Source organism: Trachemys scripta, chromosome 3, assembly GCF_013100865.1.
Source record: "Trachemys scripta elegans isolate TJP31775 chromosome 3, CAS_Tse_1.0, whole genome shotgun sequence".
NCBI lineage: Eukaryota > Metazoa > Chordata > Testudines > Emydidae > Trachemys > Trachemys scripta.
In genome coordinates this window covers 30,797,472-30,821,309 of record NC_048300.1, presented here as the reverse complement: position 1 = coordinate 30,821,309, position 23,838 = coordinate 30,797,472, and the positions used below count along the sequence as shown (strand labels likewise).

General features: G+C 40.2%; 1 pseudogene; it reads left to right on the top strand.

Annotated features, from left to right (window-relative positions):
• Positions 1–11,284: 11,284 nt before the first annotated feature.
• LOC117874339 lies at positions 11,285–12,968 on the top strand (annotated as a pseudogene).
• Positions 12,969–23,838: the final 10,870 nt, after the last annotated feature.

The window sequence follows — 23,838 nt, the reverse complement described above, 5'->3', positions numbered from 1 at the left end:
CCTTACCTGAAGGCAGGCTGCTGGTCTCTCGTGCAAAGGAATCAAAGAAATTTTCTCCATTCCCCCCAGCAAGTTTTGGGACTTCAACACCTCCTTCCAGGGGCCCAACACAATATTCCTTCTTGCTGTGGGTAACCACACTAACAGTCTTAGCCTTGTGAAAAAAATCATTTCCAGCTAACATATCAGCTAGGATGCCTTCCATCACCCCCACAGCCAAAACACTTTCCAAATCTTCCCCTGCCATATGAATTCTAGCTAGTGGCACAGGTAATCTGGTTCTAACCAACCCTACAACCTCTGTCATTTGACCAGTTAATATGCTGGCATCTGGGACCACACTCTGCATAACCAGAGAAATCTGTGCCCCTGTGTCATTCCACCCCAGACACTGTCTATTAACTTTTGGCATTTCTGGCAAATTTTAACAACCTTAATGTGCTCCATATCTGGCTCCCCAGGGTCAGTCCCACCTGGTAAATCATGGATGTCTCTTCTGGAATGTGGACAAATTGGAGGGAGTCCAGTGGAGGGCAACAAAAAATGATTAGGGGGCTGGGGCACATGACTTATGAGGAGAGGCTGAGGTAACCTGGCTTATTTAGTCTGCCGAAGAGAAGAGTGAGGGGGGGTTTGATAGCAGTCTTCAACTACTTGAAGGGGGGGTTCCAAAGATGATGGAGCTAGGCTGTTCTCAGTGGTGGCAGATCACAGAACAAAGAGCAGTGGTCTCAAGTTGCAGTGGGGGAGGTCTAGGTTGTATATTAGGAACAACTATTTCATTAGGAGGGTGGTGAAGCACTGTAATGGGTTACCTAGAGAGGTGGTGGAATCTCCATCCTTAGAAATTTTTAAGGCCTGGCTTGACAAAGCCCTGGCTGGGATAATTTAGTTGGTGTTAGTCCCGCTTTGAGCAGGGGGTTGGACTAGATGACCTCCTGAGATCTCTTCCAACTCTAATCTTCTATGATTCTATGCTTGAGGCCCCTCTGTGGCTCCTGTACCAAGGGCAGCCACGCTAATATGGGCTATTGGGGGCCTACTTTCCTTCAGCTTGGGGCATCTATTCTTCAGGTGCTCAGTGGAGTTACAATGGTAGCACCTTCTTGGATCTTCTGTTTTTACAGAGGTTTGGGATGGAGGCTACTATTGGGAGAGTGACCTTGGGGAGATGAGTGCTTTGTCTCCAGCCACCCTCCTTTTCCCCAGGGTTAAAACAGGAACCCTGCTTCCCACCAGGTTTAAACCCCTCTTTCTGTGGTTTACCCTCAATCCATGCCTGGGTCTGCTCAACAGCATCAGCTAGAGATGCCATCTCATCCACAACTTTCACATTTTTGTCCCATAGACACTGTTTCACAACATCTCTACATCTGCTTAGGAAATGCTCCTGAGCAACATGGTCAAACATTTCTTCAAAGCTTGCAACCCTTTTTCCCCTCACCCATTTTCCCATCAAATCTTTCGTCCTGTTTACATATTCCCCATTACTCATACCAGCATTTCCCTTAAGATTCCTAAATTTCACTGTATATGTTTTAGGGGTAATCTGAAATCATTTCAAAACTGTGTAAGCAGAGTCAGAATGAGCTCTACCCTGACATCTGGTGGTGAGTTGTGGAAAAGGACTTTAGGGGCTGATCTCGTATGCATGGGCACACCCACTCCGCCTAGCATGAAGGGACTGCTTGCCCAAATGGTCACTTTGGCTGCTGTGGGACCCCCCAGTCTCTTTGTTATTGGGGCAGGAGTAATAAAGTGTTGTTATCCTGGTTATGGAACCAAGGGCAGTAGAACTGTACTTGGCATTTTATGACAGAGGGACTCGCCCTCAACTAAGTAGCACTCGCTAGGGAAGGGAAATGGGTTCCAAAGCCCAGTGAACTGAGAGAGACTGGGGACATGTATGTGCACCTGGTAGTGTGGGCTCCCTCTGAGGGCTCCAAACACCACTTTGACCCCCTCCCCTCTCCACTGTGTAATAACAGAGCTAATTTTCACTCCATTAGGAGTCTTGTTACTTGCTGCAGAGCTGAAATTACTGAGAGCTGTGTTAAGTAGCGGGGCAGGGGGGCTGAAGACATATTGGTGAGCAGCTAGTGGAGAGGAGCGGCTAGCAGGATGGCTGGTGGAGAGGAGCTACTAGCAGGGCAGCTAGCAGAGAGGTGCACAGAGGCATGGCTACCAGGATGGCTAGTGGAGAGGAGTGGCCAGCAGGACGACTGGCGGAGAGAGGCGGCTGGCGGTGAAGACTGTAGCAGAACCCCACAGAGAGGCGTGGTAATCGGCCATCGACCCAAGCAGCGGAGCATGTAAGCTGCCCCCCTTCCCCACCCAGGCTGTGAGGTAAACTCTGCAGATGAACTTCTGAACTCTGGAGGCTGCACTGACCAAGGACAGAAACTGTGGGTGGGGGTGACTGTTGGGTTGCTGGACGTAAGACCCTGAGGGGAAAAGGACACTGCCAAACTTACTTGGGGGTGGGTCTTTTGCTCATGGTTTGTGTTATGAATCCTGTTTGTGGTGTTTCCCCAACATAATGCTACAATGTTTCCCTCCTTTATTAAAAGGCTTTTTCTACATTCAGACTCTGTGCTTGCGAGAGTTGAAGTATTGCCTCTTAGAGGTGCCCGGGGGAGTGGTATGTAATTGTCCCAGGTCACTGGGTGGGGGCTCGAGCCGGTTTTGCATTGTGTTATTGAAATGGAACCCCTAGATACTGAACCTGGCCCTTGTTGCTGCCAACTCCGATGGGCAGAAGGGTTATAACTGTTTCTTTGAATTTACAATAATCTAAAGCATCCTGAATTGGCATTTAATTGAATATATTCAGAGCTTTATCAGTTAACTTTGCAACCAAAATGGGGATTTTCTTGTCCTCAGGAACCTCATGAATCACACACAGCCTCTCAAAAGTAGTGAAATATGCTGCAACATCGTCTGTCTCTTTGTATGCAGGACACAATTGTTCCCATTTGTGGATTTTTGGAGAGGTGGGAATCAATGGTGTCAGAAGGTTCTGGTTTTGCCAGATCCTGTTGGTGCCTTTGCTTTCCCTCTTTCCTTCTTCATGGTTTTCAGCTCTAGGGCCCGCAGATGTGCTAACTCATCATCTTGGTTCTGAGCACCTGTCTCCAGTTCATTTAGCTCCAAGATCTGCTGATGTTCTTTCTCTTTTTCTGCCACCTGCAGCCTGTAGAGCTCCACTTTACAACTGTATTACTCTCACCCATCTTTCTGCTATTTTTATCCCTATTTCCCTTTCCTAAAATAAGCAAACAGAAAATAACAAACTGGTAACCTTCTCTTTGACTGTTCGCAGTCACCCCACTTTAAGTGTCACTTAAAATCTCTACACCAGTGTATGAAGTGAATCTCACTCAGAACAACAAGCTGTGCATTTTACCCTGCTCACTGTGCCATTGGGATGGGATTCCCAGGGTCAAACTTGGACTGTGGGACACTGAGCCCTCTGTTCTCCCAACCTGGGTTGCCTCTCACACTGTGATGCTTTTATGTCAAGTTACAAACCTCTGATAGGCACTGCACTTGCACAGACATCCATAGGCAAGGACATACCCAACTGAGTTGCATGAATGATTTCCCAGTCACTCATGAACCATCAATAGAGAGATTTCCTCCCATCCCAGTTATTTCTCCCCAGCTTGCCAGCCTTGCACCCCAGAACTGTACCATCTTGCACTGGTCAGAGGCCTGACCAGTGTAAGTTGATTACGTAGTTCACCATTCCGACAAAAGGGTAGTAGTTGTGCAACAGCCTTTGTTAACCAGCACTGAGATTTCCCAAGCACTTCAACTAAAACACACTGTTTTAGGTAAAATATAAAACAGATTTATTAATTACGGAAAGATAGATTTTAAGTGATTATAATAGACATAAAGATCAGAGCTAGTTACCTTAAGGAAGTGAAAAATAAACATGCATTCTAAATCCTAAACTTTTAGTCTAAGCAAGAGTTGACTCAAACAATGTCTCACCCTGACAACTGGTACAAGCAGGGTACAGTTCCTTAATACACAGGTTAGAACTACCTTCCAGCCTGGTGACACCCTTCCCTGGTTCAAAGTCTTTGCCCTTCAGATGTTCTTCCAGGTGTTGAGTTAGGGGGGCTGGGAGGGGAAGGAGAGAGAGAGGTTAAGTGATGATATCACTTTCCCTCTTTTATATTTTCCTCCAGCTTGCTGGAAAAATCTGTGCAGTGATGTGGGCATCAAGCAGTCCCGATTGTCAAGCAGTCTCCATTGCATACATACGGTCTCTGAGAAGTCTCTGGGATGGCTGTTGGGAGAGTGGCTTCCCTTTAATGGGCCATCAGCAGTGGGCCATTGAACCAAGTTTGGGAACCGCCGATGTAGTAGTAGCAACTGTTCATTTTACCCTCTAGAATCCAACTCTTTAAATCACTTAAGAGGAAGAAAGACAGATTTGTTTAATTCTGAAGGTCTGGTTTTGTTTTGTTAATGTCTGGTTTTAATTGGAGTAAGACATCTGAGTAAGGAAGTGGACTCAGTTAAAAATAAGTATAGGAAGCTTCTTTGAAATTCCTTCTAAACTTAGTTTGCAATAACTGTTAATAATGGGGTGTAAAACAAAGATTAACGGACTTATTTCCCAGTAAAGTCACTTAAACTGCTGAAAATCACAAGTAATTGTAATTCCATACACTTCAATCCATCAGTGTGAGATCAGAATTCGACTCTTTAGGTACTTCATTCCTTTGAGCTTGTGTGTCATGGAGGATCATACTGTAGGCATTGCAGACAATATTTTCACCTTACAAATACAAAGATTTGATATAAAATCTGATAACTTTGTACCCTTCCACCCAACCACGTTGTTAACAATAACAAGTTCAATGGCTGAATAGTGACTCTGATCTTGAAAGCAAATGGCCTTGTGTATATATTCATTGTGTGTCTCCTCTGCCCCAGCTTCAAGGTAATCTGAATTGAGTTTTAAGTCCTGCACCAATAGAGGGTACAATACAAGTGATTCCCATTTCACATAGGCATTGACCTGGTAAAAGGAGAGATTACACAACTCTTTGACTTGAAATGGGCTACGCCAGTCATTAACTAATGAACCAAATCCTTGGTGAGATTGTTTTGAAATGGGATAATGGAACAAGTGTAAAATGTAATTTAGAGCCAGATTCTGCAGCCCTTGAAGTGCTGCTAGCATGAGTAAAAGTACTCCACATGAGTAAGGTTGGCATTCAAAAAAAAAAAAAAAAAAGTGAATAGCACAAATGAGAGTGGAAAGAGCCAGTTGTTTGTTCTTTTAATATAGAGTAATAGGATAATGTAATTGGGTAAATCTAGAGGATTAGATATTATTCTCACTATTAATTAGCAGCTAAAACGTCTATAATAAAATATTCTATGTTACAGTTTGTCTGCATCTCTTCTCAGTAAATTTGGCAAATGACTGGAAAATCAGTGTACTTCTCAAAGGGCTTTCCCTGGTTTTGTTCCCTGTCGAGTTTCTAAATACTAATTAAACTTGTAATAGTATTATTAGTGTGATATAATATTTGACAAAATGTAGATCAAAGACCATGGAGCCAAGAAGCAACCTTACAGTGACCAATGAGGTCATAAAATGGCTGGAGGAGGAGGAGCCTCCTTTGTAACCTTTAGCCAGTGGTTAGAGTTCTCACCTGGTATATTGGGAACCCTTGGTTAAAAAGCTCTCTTGCCTGAGGAGGGACATGACCTTGGGTCACCCTCCTTTCAGGTGAGTGCCCCAACCACTGTGCTATGGAGTCATTCTATCTCTGGCCAATAACTATTCATGTATTTTATAGAAAGTGGAACAGCTTCAACATAGGCGATTGAGAGGGTGCAATAAAGAAACATTTTGAAACACGTCCTTTGAATCAATTAGTGTCCCCAGGAGCCAGGCCAGAGAGGCCTGTAACTCTTTTCTGTGGCCCATCACTCTACTTTGCATTTGGTAAAATGGAAGCATTAGTGCAGATTGTATCAGATACAATGAGAAGAGTTTGCTCATCACATTGGGCCCTGTTCTTCTCAGTGCTAAGCACCCATCTGAAGTGATAAATAGAATTGGGTGAACAATGGATGTTCCAGTTTCACTAATAGTTCTGAAAAAGTCAGTGGACCCAAGGTCATGTCCCTCCTCAGGCACAGAGAGCTTTTTAACCAAGAGTTCCCAATATACCAGGTGAGAACTCTAACCACTGGCTAAAGGTTACAAAGGAGGCTCCTCCTCCTCCAGCCATTTTATGACCTCATTGGTCACTGTAAGGTTGCTTCTTGGCTCCATGGTCTTTGATCTACACTTTGTCAAATATTATATCACACTAATAATACTATTACAAGTTTAATTAGTATTTAGAAACTTGACAGGGAACAAAACCAGGGAAAGCCCTTTGAGAAGTACACTGATTTTCCAGTCATTTGCCAAGTTTACTGAGAAGAAATGCAGACAAACTGGAACATAGAATATTTTATTATAGACATTTTAGCTGCTAATTAATAGTGTGGGGGCATGGCGGGATAAGCTCAGTGGTTTGAGCATTAGCCTGCTAAACCCAGTGTTTTGAGTTCAATCCTTGAAGGGGCCACTTGGGGATCTGGGGCAAAATCAGTACTTGGTCCTGCTAGTGAAGGCAGGGGGCTGGACTTGATGACCTTTCAAGGTCCCTTCCAGTTCTAGGAGATAGGATATCTCCATTCATTATTTATTAATTAAGGAACTGCTTGGGTAAAGCAGCTTGCAAGATTAGGGCCTGAGTCCTTTATATGTCTTCTATAGTGTGAAAAGTGGGGTGAGGCAGTGTGTCTATACATCTTCTATAGAAGGGAGGAGAAAACACAATGTAAAATTAGATCTGGAAAGAGTTACCTTATTAAAGAGAAGAAACATAATATAAATTGCAGGCTCCAGTATGCCCAAACAAAGCATATCCACAAAGGCCCCCCCCATGCATAGGGAAGACTGATTACTAGCGGAATAGGTCAGATATCCATTCAAGACATTTCAATCAATCATTTAGTCAAGAATACAGCAGTCAGTGATTATAGTTTAAAAATACATCTGTGAAGTAGTAGGGTCCCTACTTGTGTTAAATCTCTTTCACCAAAGCACATCCCACTACAGAGGACTGTGTACTCTAACAATGTGCTTGATACAAAACATCCCTGAGGCATGAAGCCAACAGGGCAACCAGTTCAGAAATTATAATCCAGTAAAGTTGATATTGGCTTGTTCTGTTGGGATATTATAAATTTTGAACCAGATATATACTAGTTGCCCTAGCTTTATCACCATAGGGAGATATTTCTTTATGTTTCAAATATATTGGGCTCATTCTATTATCTGGTAATATCTGGTAATGCGTTAATTTTAGTGACATGTATTGTAAGATTACTGTTATCAACAAAATAATTCAATATTTTGGATAATATGGTAATAAGAAAAATATTTTGAAAAGTAAAGAATGTAATTATTTTAAAATCCAGAGAATGTCATGATATTCAACTCATAACTCACAATTTATACAGTGTAATGGTGTCAGCATATTTAACAGATAGTTGTTTCCTTCCATGTACCATTTAAAGTAGAATACTCTGGACTTCGTTATGTTTTTAGAATGAAATGTAAAAGCATGACCTGCTTCCTCTGCTGTGGGTCGTTGTTGCTTGTTAATAACAAATGTCATTTCTATGGGATTTTAAATACATGAGAACATTACAAACATGGGATAAGATCTGTTCTCAGCCCCAGAGAGTTTATAAGCCTAAAGCCTCAGTCAGATAATCAGATCTATATCAGCATACCCTTGCACCTGTGTGGAGTTACACTAACTTTAGTAGAGCTCCAAGCAATTAAAAAGATCCATTCCTGCAAATCCAATAGCAGGTTTGAGGGCTGAGTTAGACAAGTCAGTCATGGCAAGATGCTGGACAATGGTATGAAGGATGTGGGAGTTGCCTGTAATATTCTATGAATATTATGTTCAATCTGTTGTGGTATTTACTGTACTTATGTAAGGGGTTAATTAAATAATGGGTTAGGTGCCCATACATAAGAAAAGTGGGGAGGGAGAAACAAGGACTTGATAACAGCTGCTCTGCAAACACCTGAGAAAATCTAGAAAATCAACTGCTTTGAAGCTTTCTTACTGACTCAGTGGAGAGCCAGCCAGACTGGCACAGGTGAAGGATGAAGGACGTCACTGAACTTATAATGATACACCTTCTCTAAAGGGAGTTTTTAGCTCTGGTGATCCTAGAATAACCAATAGCCTCGTGCTTAGGGCTGCTTTCTGGGTATGTGAGAGACCTGGGTTCTAGTTCTTTCTTTGAGGTGAAGATTTGAATCTGGGTCTCCCACATCCCAGGAGAATGCCCTAGGCACCCAGGTGGGGGGTTATCTATTGCCCACATACACTTTCATGGGATTTGGATGTACCTTTGGAAGCTCTCCCCCCGCGGCAATTTTAATTCTGGCATTTCCACTCAAATGCTTGACTTTGCAACTTTAATGTTCTGCTTAACATAGTTTTGTGATTTCAATAGTATCAATAATTGTCTAGCTATACACTATAAGAAAGATAAAAGTAACATAGCACTAATTGCTATTGGTACAGAAAAATCACATGGTGCTTGTTAATGTGAACATACCAATCAATGCTCATAAAATTTCATGTTAATCACTTGGAGTTAACTATTGGCCCTACTGAAGTTAATGGCAAAACTCCCATTGGCTTAACAGGATCAGGATTTCTGCCTTGGTTCCTATAGGTGGAGACCAGAAGAGGGGAAGGTGGTAGAAGCAAGATACACTTTTCTAGGAGGATACTTTCTGGGGAAAATATTATCTCCTTTCCTCTCTTACGTTCTCAATCAGTTCACCAGTTAGAGTTGTGGTCTGACTCTAATCGCTGGTGAATAATTTGCAGTACAGATATTCTTTCAGTAACCATAAGTAGGCTGATTTCTCCCTGTTCAGAAGTACTCCTAACACTGGAGTATGCATGCAGCATCTCTCTGCTCCATGGCAATGTGCTTATTGTCAACTGTGCAATTAAATATTGTCTGTGTAGCTCAATATCACCTCTGAGTCTACTAACTTTGAGTGCTTTCCCCCTTATTCTACTGGTCTGACATATAGGTGTACAAATCCACATTTCTTTAACGTGGTAGCTCTGGAGTGGATTGTTCAAATACAATACTGTTTTGAAAAGCTCATTTTTAAAATGGAGAGTGAATGTCCTTCAGGGGTAATATTTGTGTTTTACTCCAATTGCAGTATATGAAAGAGAACAGCAGTATATGAAAGAGAACAGCAGTGCAGCTGTATTCAGTCAAAACCTTATCAAGTTCAATGCATCGTTCAATACTTGTGGTATTTTTGGTTTATATATAGTCACTTATAATTCAACAGAAAGAGTTTTAGATTAATAGAAAGAATATTTGGCCTGGTGTTACTTTAAGCTTTTAAAATACAGAGGTTTTGAAATCTTAAATGCATGTGCAATATTTTTCTTCAACACACTTTTTTCAGAATGACTGTTTAATCTTACCATATGGCAATAGGATGAGAAAGGCAGGGCTATTGTGTTAAAATAAACAAACCAACCAATCATCAAATTATGCTACCACAGAATGCTAAAAATGCATTATAAAGAATTTTGTGGCGCTGTCATGTTATGCTGGGTCACACTGTTCTGTCATGTCACGTTATATGCTGTCTAATCTGATCTGACAAGATTTGATGGTGCCTACCCACAAGTAACCAAAAAGCAAACAATGTAATATGACTGAAACACTTTCAACATTTAAAAAGAAAATAATTTTAATGTTAGCTATTTGTTCTAATTTCATTGGCAAATAATCAACCTTAATATTATTTTGTGTTGAATGAGGACAAAGCCAGATGATATATCAACACGAAGTAGGAATTACTCAACTCTCACTCTCTTGGAAAGCCAAGTGATATGTCTCCAGTGAATGGTAATTCCATTTGGAAGATGGCCCAAAATCTACATCTTCATGTCCCATTTCAGAGCTGAGACTTCATAGCAGATAGAACATGACACAAACTCTGGGAATTTTACAAATACTACAGACACTTAAACTGCAACTAGCTCAAACTCATTAACAAAAGGACTCTCACAATCTTCTTGCTGGCCTTATGCTGCACTGTGGATGGCTCCCAAGAATGCCTGCTATTCTCCTGGGAATTGTCTGTGTAGTCCTGCAGCACCTTATCAGTGATTCTGAAATGACAACATCATTCTTAGAAACCTGGACCAGAAAGATGCTATGGTGGTCACAGCAGGTAAATAGACCCATGTCCGGATGTGGTTCCATGCTAAGTTGGTGCTTCTATAATCTAAAATTTAAAAATGTTCATTTTCTGGTTTAGATGCTCCAGAGATGAAATCTCCCACAGAATCCTACCTCCCTTTCTCAGCGTTGGTGTGGGGTTGAATGGAGTTCGACAGTGAAGTACGGTGGAGTGTATGTTTTGGCAGGTTTTACCAAGCTGAGAAGGTGTCGAGCTAGCGTTCAGGGTAGTAGGTAGTCTGACCATATCGCTATCACTCCAGGGCAACCCAGCCAAAGTGGAGGGGGTCCATAGCTACAGGGGGAAAGGGCTGGCATCCCAAATGTACTGCTGCAAAATTCTCCTGCCAAACAAAACAGAATAAACCGGAAAACTGAGCACAGACTCATGCGTTGGCCTGACCAATGCTCACAACCTGGGGTAGCACAGGACGAAAAACAGAAAATGGCTAAAAGAATAGTCCAACTATTTGTTGCAAGTCACAACACAAGAACACTATCATCAGATCCGTACATCGATACTTACATTGAAATCACAAAATCAATAAGAGCTGACATCATCAGGATATGAAAAACAAGAAGTACAAAAGTCCTCATTGCACAATGGAAAAGCGGAGAGCAAGTATTCCTAGGAAGATCATTTGCAGAGGCAAATCATCTCCATGTAATGAACACAATATTTCAAAAAGAACAGCGTTGGCAATGGAAAAGCCTGGATGGAGTCACATTGAATCAGATTGATTATGTAATGATGGATACCAGAAGAATCTTCAATGATGTAGTGACAATAGGAGAACGAATCATTTTGACAGGCTCAGACCATCATATGTAGTACTCAAAACTATGCATTGACAATGTTTATGAAGACCGAGTTAAGAGAAGCCAGAAACCAAAGCAAAAATAGTACTTCAATGAAGAAGCATTTGCAAAGGAAGTGAGTGAAATGGACCTCGAGTATAATGTCAATAAGGACATCAATAAGGACTACAAAGAGTTTATCTTGCAGATAATCTCAGCAGCTAAGAAGGCAAAGGCACTGAAAATGCTGGGGTACAAGCAGAGGCTCAGCAAGGAAACTGTGAATCTGATGGTGAGGAGGGTGCACATGAAGTTAGAAGGAAAAATGGGCGAAGAATACAGAACACTGTGCAAAGAAATTTGTGTGAAGATCAAAGAAGACTACAAAGACTATGGAAAGAAGAAATTGAGAGAGGTAGCCGAAAAGAACGAGAGTCTGAAGAATGTAGGAAGAGATGTTAGGCTGAAACAGATTATCCCGGCAGCATTGAAAGATGAAAATGGTGAAACAACATCGGAAAGGAACAAGATGAATGAAATATTTACAAAATTCTACAATGATTTCTACTCCTCACATGTGAATGTCCAATGTACACCATCAAGGCAGCAGGTTACAGAAGACGTTCCCGAAGTTATGTGGGAAAAAATTGTATATGCAGTTCGTAACATAAAGAGATGGAAGTGTCCCGGAGTGGACGATGTTTGGCAGGAATATCTCAAAGAAGGGGAAGATACTTTCTTCAAAGCATTGGCACAATGGTTCACCATCTACATCAATAGGAAGTGTGTTCCAGATGCATGGAAGAAATTGAAAACAATATTATTAATGAAGAAAGGCAATCCAGAAGAACTGAACAACTACTGTCCGATCACACTCCTCTCACAAGTGTATAAAGTCTTCATACTCAATCGGATTAAGAAGGATATTGAAATGCATGAAAGCAGAGAAGAAGCTGGTTTCCGCTTAGGGAATTTGACAATTGATTAAATCCACTCAGTTTGGCAGCTCATCGAAAAATGAAAGGAGTACGAAGTACCATTGTGTATTGCATTTGTTGACTATAAAAAGGCATTAGACTCGGTAGAGATTAACGCTGTACTCAACGTGCTCAATGAAATTGGAATCGACCCGAAGTACATAGACCTGTTGGAAGAAATTAACCACAATTGCTCAACAGAGATAACATTATTCAATGTCCCCTGCATTATTACTATATGCAGAGGAGTCAGGGAAGGTGACACAATCTCATTGAAGCTGTTTGCAGCAGTATTGGAGTCCCTGTTCAAGAAATTGAACTGGGAAGAAGGAATCAGAATTGATGGAGAACAGTTAACACATCTTCTCTTTGCTGATGACTGCATAATACTGGCAAAGGACACAACAGATCAAATTGCAACAACTGCAAACACTTTTGTATGATATCAGGTTGGAAGTAAACATGTTGAAGATAGCAACAGAGGGTCCTGTGGCACCTTTAAGACTAACAGAAGTATTGGGAGCATAAGCTTTCGTGGGTAAGAACCTCACTTCTTCAGATGCAAGTGAGGTTCTTACCCACGAAAGCGTATGCTCCCAATACTTCTGTTAGTCTTAAAGGTGCCACAGGACCGTCTGTTGCTTTTTACAGATTCAGACTAACACGGCTACCCCTCTGATACTTGACATGTTGAAGATGAAGTGGATGCAGAATGAGCATTCTGCAGAAGGAATCATCGCTGTAAATGGGAAAGAAATTGAGGAGATCGACAAATATATTTACCTAGGCCAGCAGCTGAGCAGAGACAACTCATTTGAAGGGGAATGCAGTAGGAGGCGAAAGGCGAAGTAGGCAAGTTTCAACAAAATAAAGATCTCTCTAATGAATGATGAACTGCCCATGTAGAAAAGGAAAGAACTGTTCTGCCTGTAATGATATACAGAGCAGAAAGCTGGTCAATGACAAAAGTGGAGGAAGAAAAATGCGCTGTTACTCAGAGAACAATGGAAAGGCGAATGTGTAAGATATTGCTTCATGATCATATACCTAATTAGGAGATCAGAAGATCAGATCCTTAGAGGTTTTTAAGGCCTGACTTGACAAAGCCCTGGCTGGGATGATTTAGTTGGTGTTGGTCCTGCTTTGAGCAGAGGATTGGACTAGATGACCTCCTGAAGTCTGTTCCAACCCTAATATTCTATGATTCTATGGCATACAGAGGTGACTGATGTAATGCAGGCAATGTACAACGCAAAGTGAAGATGGGCGGGTCATGTAGTCCGCAGGCAAGACAATAGGTGGACAACCCGTATCCCCAGAGACCACAAGCGACTGTTGGGCAGACTGTAAACATGCTGGGCTGATCCCATGACAAAACTCTTTGGCCAGAAATGGAAAGAATGTGCTCACAACAAAATAGAATGGGGTTGCATCGACTTGTATTTGTGGAGGGATGGATGAGGACAAGCTGGACAAAGGTGACAAAGGTGAGAGATGAAATCTACCCCTGTATAGAAGGCCACCTCAAGTCCCAGGCATCAACTAAGTCCTGCTTAATTTCTCATAAGGGCTTAAGAGAGACTTAAGTGATATGTAGGCCCATGCTGAGATACTTCATCCTTTAGGAGTGAATAGGTCTCACCAATGTGGACATGGGTTGTCTTTAATTAGAAAATAACATATTCAACTCAAATTATGAGAAGTTACATTTAAGGCTTCAGGTTATAAAGGACTTTTTTGTGGGGAAATAAGAACTCTTTGTATCACTTATTCAGGCTGTGTTATAGCACAGCCATGAGCATAAGAGTTTGGTTTGAGAATCACACTTTGAGGAATATAAGGAGCCATATATATATATTAGTTCATTTATTTATTTTTGCATGTGTATATAAAACGTTGACTGGAAGGAATTAATAAGTGAATGTATGATGTCATAATACATACAGAAAAATAGTTCTATATATGGAAAGACTGGGCCAAATTCTCTGTTGACATAACTTCAATTAATTTCAATGGACATACCCCAGTAGAGAACTTGGCCATGTATTTATTCTTTTTTGAATGCAAAATAACTGGTTATTATTTGTATTACAGTGGTATCCAACTAAGATTGGGGCCGATTGTGGTAAGCACTGTATTTTTACCCTTTAAGAGAGCTTATGCCCAAAAGAGTTTATGATTTAAACAAAATAGACGAGGGAAGAAGGTGGTATTATGTTTTCAAGATGAGGAACTGAGGCCCAGAAACATCACATGACTTGCCCAGGTGTCACAACAGAGTTCTGCAGCTGAGCTGGGAATTGAGTCCAGAAGTCCTGAGTCTCAGTCCCCAGTGCCTTAATCAGAAGATACCCTTCCTTTCTAATTAAAAGAATATTTTACAAAATAATACATATACAATAGAGCCTCAGAGTTACAAACACTGCAGGAATAAAGGTTGTTCATAACTGAAATATTCATAATTCTGAACAAAACATTATGATTGTTGTTTCAAAAGTTTATGACTGAACATTGACTTAATACAGCTTTTAAACTTTACTATGCAGAAGAAAAATGCTGCTTTCCCCTTTTTTAAAATAGTTTATATTTAACACAGTACTGTACCATGCATTTTTTTAGTCTCTGCTGCTTCCTGATTGTGTACTTCCGGTTTCAAACGAGGTGTGTGGTTGACTGCTTAGTTTGTAACTCTGGTGTTCGTAACCCTGAGGTTCTCCTGCAGCCCAATTTTAAACAAATATTTTATTTCACCATTCTTGTCTTCAACTTAACCTCAAGTAACTCCTGACATCACATTGAAAACAACTTGGTAATGTCTTGTCTCTTCCTGGTGACACTGTTCTGCCATCACTTTTTAAGAGGACTTCCCTCCTGGGGATAGATGGCCTAGTATGATCACAGAAGAGCAAAGAATTTCTCCTGGAACTGCCAGGTTTGCTATTAAGGGAAAATACTGGATTCATGTCTTAAGAAACTGAAATATCAATGATACATGTTCTCCAAGCAGTTTGCATCTAGGTAACCTAGAATTCAACACTGCTGTCTGGATGAGGAATGTGGTAGTGGTTCTGATGCTAGGGAACTAAGCTCATCCAAAGGGAAATAATTTAAATTTTTCATATATTATAATTCTTGTCCATATTAACCTTGTTTATATTTTTCCAGAAACACTCTTTGATGTATTTATGAACTCCATCCAAATACCAGTACTCTCATCCTGCTTTTCTTTCCTGTATTTGGATGCAAATCCCAGCACCCAGATGCTAAGCAACGGAAGATATTTTCCAGTAGCAACATTTCATTCCTTGGCAGAAACTGCAGGCAAATGAAACAATTATTTTGATGATTTTTGGAGTCACATTTCAAGTCTGTCACACAGTTCATGTGATGATGAGCTGATTGGGCTGTCTTGTCTTCCTGGACACTCTTTTTGGCTTTGATTCTCCATTAATTCTGTTTGAAAACAAGTTACTGTGCCAGTTCCATTCCACAAGGGAGAGTTGCAGATGACTGTTCATGATCAAAAGGAAATAGTATTTTCTCGTGGCCATATGGGTTTTTTTGGAAATCTGTTTGTTGCCCTCAGAGCTGGTGTATATTAAGGTTGGGCACCAGATTACAGTTCAGAAAGGGATTGAAAAATAATGAAATAACTGGAATCATAGAAAATGTTTATGGCAAGAGAACAAGAGATTCATATTAATAACCTGAAAATAAAATGACCAAAGAATCACTATCAAATGCTATGTAATTCAAAACCCAGACCCAATTGCAAATCACTCAGTTGGGAACTGATCTTACAAAGCTCTGTGCATCTCCTTCATTTAGCTGAGGGCTGTGCATTCCCAATACCATGCCCAGAGCCTACACTGCTATACCTTAAAGGAAGTAGCGGTTCCATTATTAAAAAATAACACATAGGTGCATATTTATGTGGGTTTTCTAGCAATTATCTCAGAAAAATATATAATTTTCTTAAAAAGAACAGGAGTACTTGTGGCACCTTAGAGACTAACACATTTATTAGAGCATAAGCTTTTGTGGACATCCGAAGAAGTGGGCTGTAGTCCACGAAAGCTTATGCTCTAATAAATGTGTTAGTCTCTAAGGTGCCACAAGTACTCCTGTTCTTTTTGCGGATACAGACTAACACGGCTGCTACTCTGAAACCTATAATTTTCTTAATCACTTACTAAATACCGTTTTTTCCTGAGGGCATTTTGCTGACTGTGTGTGCGTGTGAACGAGAGAGAATCCATATCATATATACATTAAGTATTTTATTTTTAAAATAGTTGGAATAGCTGATAAAATGGAGGATGAGTGTATAGATTCTGGTTCTCCACTAGTACGCATGGTGCTTTTAATTTTCTCTTTTCATTTCAAAAGAGAAAATTTGATATGTGTTAAAATACTAAAATTATCATAATTCTACATTACTGGAAAGGATCAAATGCCACCCTCACTGTAAATGAGAGGCTGGTCATGGAAGACACCATATACAGTATTTGTTGCTGAAAGAGTCACTTTCTTTCTTCACCATTAGCACCAAACGAAAGAACAAACAGTCCAAAAGGCATATTGAATATTCAGTCACCTACCTGATATATCTCTAGTCATATCACAGCCCCTTACCTTTTAGGATTATGAAGATTACAGGTGTGACACTGCACTCCATATTCTTCACAGTGATATTATTATGATATGATTTAGGGCTGTCGATTAATCACAGTTAACTCACATGATTAACTAAAAAAAATTAACTGCGATTAAAAAAATTAATCGATATTAATTGCACTGTTAAACAATAGAATAGCAATTGAAATTTATTAAATATTTTGGATATTTTTCTACATTGTCAAATATATTGATTTCTATTACAACTCAGAATACAAAATGTACAGTGCTCACTTTATATTATTATTTTTTATTACAAATATTTGCACTGTAAAAATGATAAACAAAAGAAATAGTATTTTTCAGTTCACCTCATACAAGTACTGTAGTGCTATCTCTTTATCATGAAAGTGTAACTTGCACATGTAGATTTTTTTTGTTACATAACTACACTCAAAAACAAAACAATGTAAAATTTTAGAGCCTACAAGTCCATTCTGTCCTACTTCTTGTTCAGCCATTTGCTAGGACAAACAAGTTTGTTTACATTTACGGGAGATACTGCTGACTGCTTCCTATTTACAATGTCACCTGAAAGTGAGAACAGGCATTTGCATGGCACTTTTGTAGCCGGCATTGCAAGGTATTTACATGCCAGATACGCTAAACATTCATATGCCCCTTTATGCTTCAGCCACCATTCCAGTGGACATTCTTCTGTACTCATGATGCTCATTAAAAAATAATGCGTTAATTCAATTTGTGACTGAACTCCTTGAGGGAGAATTGTATGTCTCCTGTTCTGTTTTACCTGCATTCTACCATATATTTCATGTAATAGCAGTCTTGGATGATGACCCAGCACATGTTTGTTTTAAGAACACTTTCACAGCAGATTTGACAAAATGCAAAGACTGTACCAATGTGAGATTTCTAAGGATAGATACAGCACACAACCCAAGGTTTAAGAATCTGAAGTGCCTTCCAAAATCTGAGAGGGACGAGGTGTGGAGAATGCTTTCAGAGGTCTTAAAAGAGCAACACTGATGTGACACTACAGGGACATGTGACCAGGTGACCTGGCACTGGACTCCATCTTGGGATATCAGTATTTTCCACTGGCTGGTGTGGGAACCAAGCTTTGAAACAAAGGGTTTCCACCATAGGCAAAAGCTATATAAGGAGGGGAGTGACATCACCATGGTTCTTCACTGACTCCCCCACTCAAGAACACTCCTGGAAACACCTGAGGAACAAAGACTGAACTGGGGGAAGTGCTGGACACAGGCTAAAGGAATTTTTAGTCTGTGAATGGAACACCTGGGGATTCTAAGCTGTAAACAAGTGCAGCTTGCCCTTTAAGAATCTGCAGCCAGCTTGTGACATCACTTAGGGTGAGAATTTGCTATTCATATCCAATCTAAGTAGTATATTAAGCTTAGTTTGCGTTTTTTGTTTATTTGCTAGGTAATCTGCTTTGATTTGTTTGCTATCTTATAATCACTTAAAATCTATCTTTTGTAGTTAATAAACTTGATTTTGCTTTATCTAAAACCAGAGTGTGTGACTCATAACTCGGGGCAGAAAGCAATTGCCTCTTCCTTGACACATTGAGGGAGGGAGCAAATTTCATGAGCTTACACTGTACAGTTCCCTGTGCAACGCAAGATGATATCATTTTGGGTTTACAGTCCAGAGGGGGTGTGTGCCTTAAGAACTGGGAGATACCCTAGCTGTAGCCTTCCCATGCAGGGGCTCGTCAGAGCATCTGCATGTAACTGCAGCTGGGTGTGTTCCTACCTGTATGTGTACTGGTGAAAGTGCAGGTTGGAGCCTGGAGAGGGTTTGGCAGCTTGTCACAGCAGTACAGTGTAAAAGGGAGCCCAGGCTGGTGGGTCAGGGGGCCTCAGTGGTACCCCAGTTCCAGGTGGCACCCTGGGGGAACCTGTCACAAGAGGATTATGAAGATTAGTTCCTAGGGGTACACATGTAATTTCCACAATTGAGAAACACACTTTCCATTGCCAAAAGGGTTAGAATGTATGATAATTTACAGTGCATTCCACTGAGCCCACTCTTTTTTTCCCAAGGGGAAGTGTCTTTATGTCAGTGGAATACTGGGTCATCCAGAGATGTTCCAAAGTGGATAGATAATGGTCATTCTGATGGTCAGAACCTCTAAGCATAGGCTTTAAGAATAACATTTTACTGTTTTCTCTTAAATCAAAAATACCTGTGTATTTGCAGCCAATAAGACTTTTTGACTTCGCTCTAGCAAAGCCTTGAAGAACATGCCTCATTTAAACACACAAGTAGTCCCAGTGAAAGATGCTGTTATGTCACTGAGTAACAGGGCTGATTTAGGCCCTGATCCAGCAAAGAACTCAAGTGTATGTTTAACTTTAAGCATATAAGTACTTCCAGAATGAACTCAAACACATTGTTACTCAGTGACATTTATTTAATAACGTGATTCATTTATTATGCTTCATATTGCATTAGGAGCTTTAGTTGTAATATATATTTTCTTCTTCTTACACCTTCTTTTGTGGAATTCTTGTCTGAGTAAGGACTTTAGGATTTGGGCACATATATAATTTGTTTCCCAATGGAATGCCATCCTCGGTTGTTTAACACTGCATTGTGGCACTGATGAACAGCAACTAAGGAATACCACATCTGACTGAAATTGCAGAGGGAATTTAGGGAGGCAGAATGTAATTACCTAAGTTGGAATTTGGCCAAGACTTGAGAGTGAACACCCCCGTACTTCCAAAGAGCACCATAGGATATCCAGTAACTATGTGTCATGAGGCACTTTCTTTTATTGTTGTGTTTAATCTGCAATGCAGTAATGGATGCTGTTGATCTTGGAATGATTTGATATGATTCACTTTCTTTGGCAAGGGATAAATAACTGACATTGTCCTTTAGTATGATGTACTCATGTAAAGCATTTCTTGTGTTAAGTGTCTGGCAGATCGTCCTTTGACAAACTTATTCTAATCAATAACAACCATAGGAACCTCTGAAGGATATTCTAGTTCTTTTCCTGGTTGAACATTTTCACTCTTCATTGCCAAGAACTGGTTGGATAGTAGCAACCCTTTCAATATTTTTTAATAAGTGAAGGTTATCATTTGGTTTCTCTTTCAGGATGTCTCCAAATTAGCAAATTGAATCCTTATATATACTGTCAAATATATATATATATATTGTCAAAAACTAGTCCACTGGTAGTGCCAATAATATTTTTACATCTTAATTCATTACTTTTGGTGTGAAATTGAGATTTGTATGTATAATAATTAGATTTTAAAGCTAACAGGTAAGTCCCTAAATTCAGATTTCCTGTGCTTGTGCATGGGTATATAACTTGTAGTGTGGTGCTGGTTGCCAAGTTATCTGCAGTAGAACCTCAAAGTTACCGACACCTTAAGAATGGAGGTTGTTTGTAACTCTGAAATGTTCGTAATTCTGAACAAGCCTTTATGGGATGCTCCTCATGGCAGACTGCTCAGAGCAGGGGCTCATAGCTGGTTCTAGCCCCCTGGCTGCAAGGGTCAGGTACCCTGGGGCTTCGCAGTGTCAGTTGGCGTGTGGTGCAGGCTGTGGTTCTTTAAAAATGAGTGGGTCCTTCAGCATGCATGCAGGAGCTCAGGTTTGGGCTCTGGCTCCAGCTGCTTATGCTCCAGGCCAGGTTTCAGTAGCAGTTCGGGAAGTTTCTTTCATGGGCTCTGAGTTTGCAAGCTTGTCTCCCTCCCAGCCATGGGGGAGAGAGAAGGGAAAACAGCATTCACTATCTCCTACCTATAAGTGGCTTCTCCCACACCATGATCAGTAGGAGGGGGGTTGGGGACAGGCAGGCCAGATGTGCCTACCTTTAAGATTCAATGTAGGCACTGTATTTGCTATTTTTTTAATCTCTGCTGCTGCCTGATTGGTTATTTCTGGTTCCCCATGGTGTCCAGTTGACCGGTCAGTTGGTAATTCCTGTGTTTGTATCTTTGAGGTTCTACTATACATGCTTTATTTGCAAATTTTCTATTCCAGCAAGCTGCAATGCAAACTTATATAAAATATGGATCATATTTTGAGTAGAGATGACCCTGAACTACAGTTTTCATCTGGATGTATATTCAAAACCACTCATTTCTTGAAAAAGATATAACCATAACTTAAGCACAAGTTGAACTCCATACATGACTTTTAGAGGAGCTAGATATGATTATTCAGTCTCTCAGTTTAAAATTAAGCATGGATTCCAGTATACACAAGCAGTTCCACTTACCACCTTTTTTTGTAACTTTTATTTAGTGAAAGCTTAATATTTAAAAGTCTCATTTACTGATTTAATAATTTTGAGTTGCATGTCATGTTGAATTGTGTCATATACTGTATCTTAATTTTAAAATACAACATAAGCTGAGTCTATTTTATCAACGACTTTAGAATCAAGCAGTTAATGTAACATAACCCACACATTGGTTTATAGGAGACTGAACGTGAAACTGTTACCCTTGTGTTTTTTTCAGGTCAAACAATGTGAAAATGTATACATACTCATATATAGAAACTATGGTCTAAGGCACATAAAATGGCAATATTATAATTTAATATTATATTTTTTTCAAAAATCCCTGAGGAAATGTTAGGCCACCTATAGTACTCTAGTTAAGGCACTTTTTGGGTGTTATTTTATTGTTCATTCCAATATGCAATTTCTTTGCCTCCCACTCTTTGTTCTTTCAGTATTCTATCTCTACAACAACCTTCTTCCTATTTTAAATACCAGTTCTCTTTTTCCCTTGAACTGAGAATTGTTTAGTATAAAAAAAGTCATCCTTTTGATTGCCTCTACATGATATCCCCTGTGATAGCCCTGTTTAAATATGGCAGGTGGTATCATATCATACCCTATGCTAGTCTAATTCTATTGGAATGTTTCTCTTATCAGGCACTGTTTTTATACCATTAGAGGGCTTTTTTTTAGCGGGAGAGGGTAAAATTCATTTAATACTGTGGTTTGGTTTTGGATTGGTTAATTGACTTTTTAAATCCATTGCTCATAGCCTATCTCCCATTTTTTCCCCCTGAACCTGGACGGGGTTAATCCTATTCAGTTCTCTCAGTCTCTTCTTTCAATAGACTTAAAAATATTCTCTACCTCTAATGTGCTTTTGTTACATACTGTTCTTCTTATACTTTCCGTCTGTCTCACTGAGCCAAATGGGAGATTTGACATAATTGCTCCAAACAGACTGAGAGCTAACAATAGGATAGCTGGTGCCATATTTATGTATCCAGGCCAGATCTTGTACCAGATCATTCCCTGTTGTAGAAAAGTTTGCCTTTGGGCAAGGGAAATGCTACAAGGACCTCTTCTCAGTATTTTCTCCACACTGTGTTCCATCAGGCACTTGGATATGATAATTAGCACTTTTCAACCCACTTTTAACAGGTGTAAATGATGACCCAGTTAGTGGAGAATCACTTCCTTCCTAAGTGATTCTAAGGAATTCTGTGGAAATCATGGGGGAATTTAAATTGACTTACAACTTCTTTCAGTGCCATCATATGAACGATTGGTAGAGTTACCAACCTTTGCTTGGAGAGGCAGCGTGGTCTGGTGGAAAGTTCCAGTTCAGGAGACCCGCGTTTTATTCCAGGGTCTTAAGTAAGTCACTTCACCCCTCTGTGCTTCCCCCACCTCTGTTGTTTAGTTAGAAATTCGCAAAATTCATAGCATACTTTACAAGTGATTTGAAATTAATAGATTTCCCTTAAGCCCCAGTTCAGCAAAGCACTTAAGAATGTGCTAAACTCAAGCTTGTGAGCAACACTGTTGAAATCAGGGTGACAGCTTACATGCATGAATTTAAACACATGCTTAAGTGCTTTGCTGTATCAGGACCAGACTATCTAGAAACCTATTTACAGATATAGTCTAATTTACTACTGCTTACTGGCTGCGTTTTGAGATTGATTGACACTGATGTGGGGAGCAACTGATTTTGGGAATATTTTCAGAGCTCTGCTTTGAAACAAGTCTTCAGAATTCTATAATTAAAATAATGGAAAAATTAAATTTTTCTGTTTTTGAAGGTTAAGAAAGCCAGGCCTTCACGACTTCTCGCCACTGCAACGGAACATATTTTAGCTGAAGTGAATTGACTACCCCAGAGAAAGACCTTTAAGACATGAGATAATGCAGAATTTTAGTGTTCTAGCCTGCTAGAATGTCAGCCATCTGCACTTGGTGTTTGAATGACGAGGCTGTCATTTAGGTTGGTATTTTGAAATCAAAGTTCTGCTGTGAATTTCTGAATTTTAAAGTGAAGGTTGGAGGGTAGATTTGTAAGGAAAACAGGGAAATAATTATGAACACTGGAACATTGCAGCAATATGTCAGCCCTGCTGCCACCGGGGTCTTTGTATATTTCAGGTGAGAAAATACCTCCAGAAATGGAGAAAAGCATGGGAAATTATGGGAAACAAAACGGACAGGCGTTTGGTATAGTACTGTGACAATGTGTTTAGTTTCTGAGTGTTTCAGCTATGGTTGTAGGCTATTCCTGTACAGAAAGGTTAATCTTCTGGGCCACCCAAATATTAGCAATGAGTAGTCCTGATGTTACATATGAATTATTGTAAAGTTAGTAAAACCCAATAATATTACTTTGCATTTATATTGCTCCTTTCATTCAAGGATTTCAAAGCACTCTACAGTCATTCATGAAATGTCCCCAAGCCCCTATGAAGTACTGTAAGTAAGTATTTTTATTCCTGTTTTACTCTTTTGAAATCTGTGGCACAGAGTCTGTCTGTGGTCACACAGTGAGTCAGTGCAGAACTGGGAACAGAACCCAGAATTCCTGACGTTTGGCCTTGTGCTCTCAGAAGAAGGGGCTTGATCCAAATCTCACTGAAGTCATTGGATATTTGTCCATGATCTTTAATAGGCTTTGGCTGGCTCACTGATGCCTATGGAGAGACTCCTGTTGACTTCAATAGACTTTGTTTGGATCAGGCCCAAATCATTCCACCTTTTTTCTCCCAGCAATATTACCAGTCTGTATGCTGTGACTATCTATGATCTGGGGAC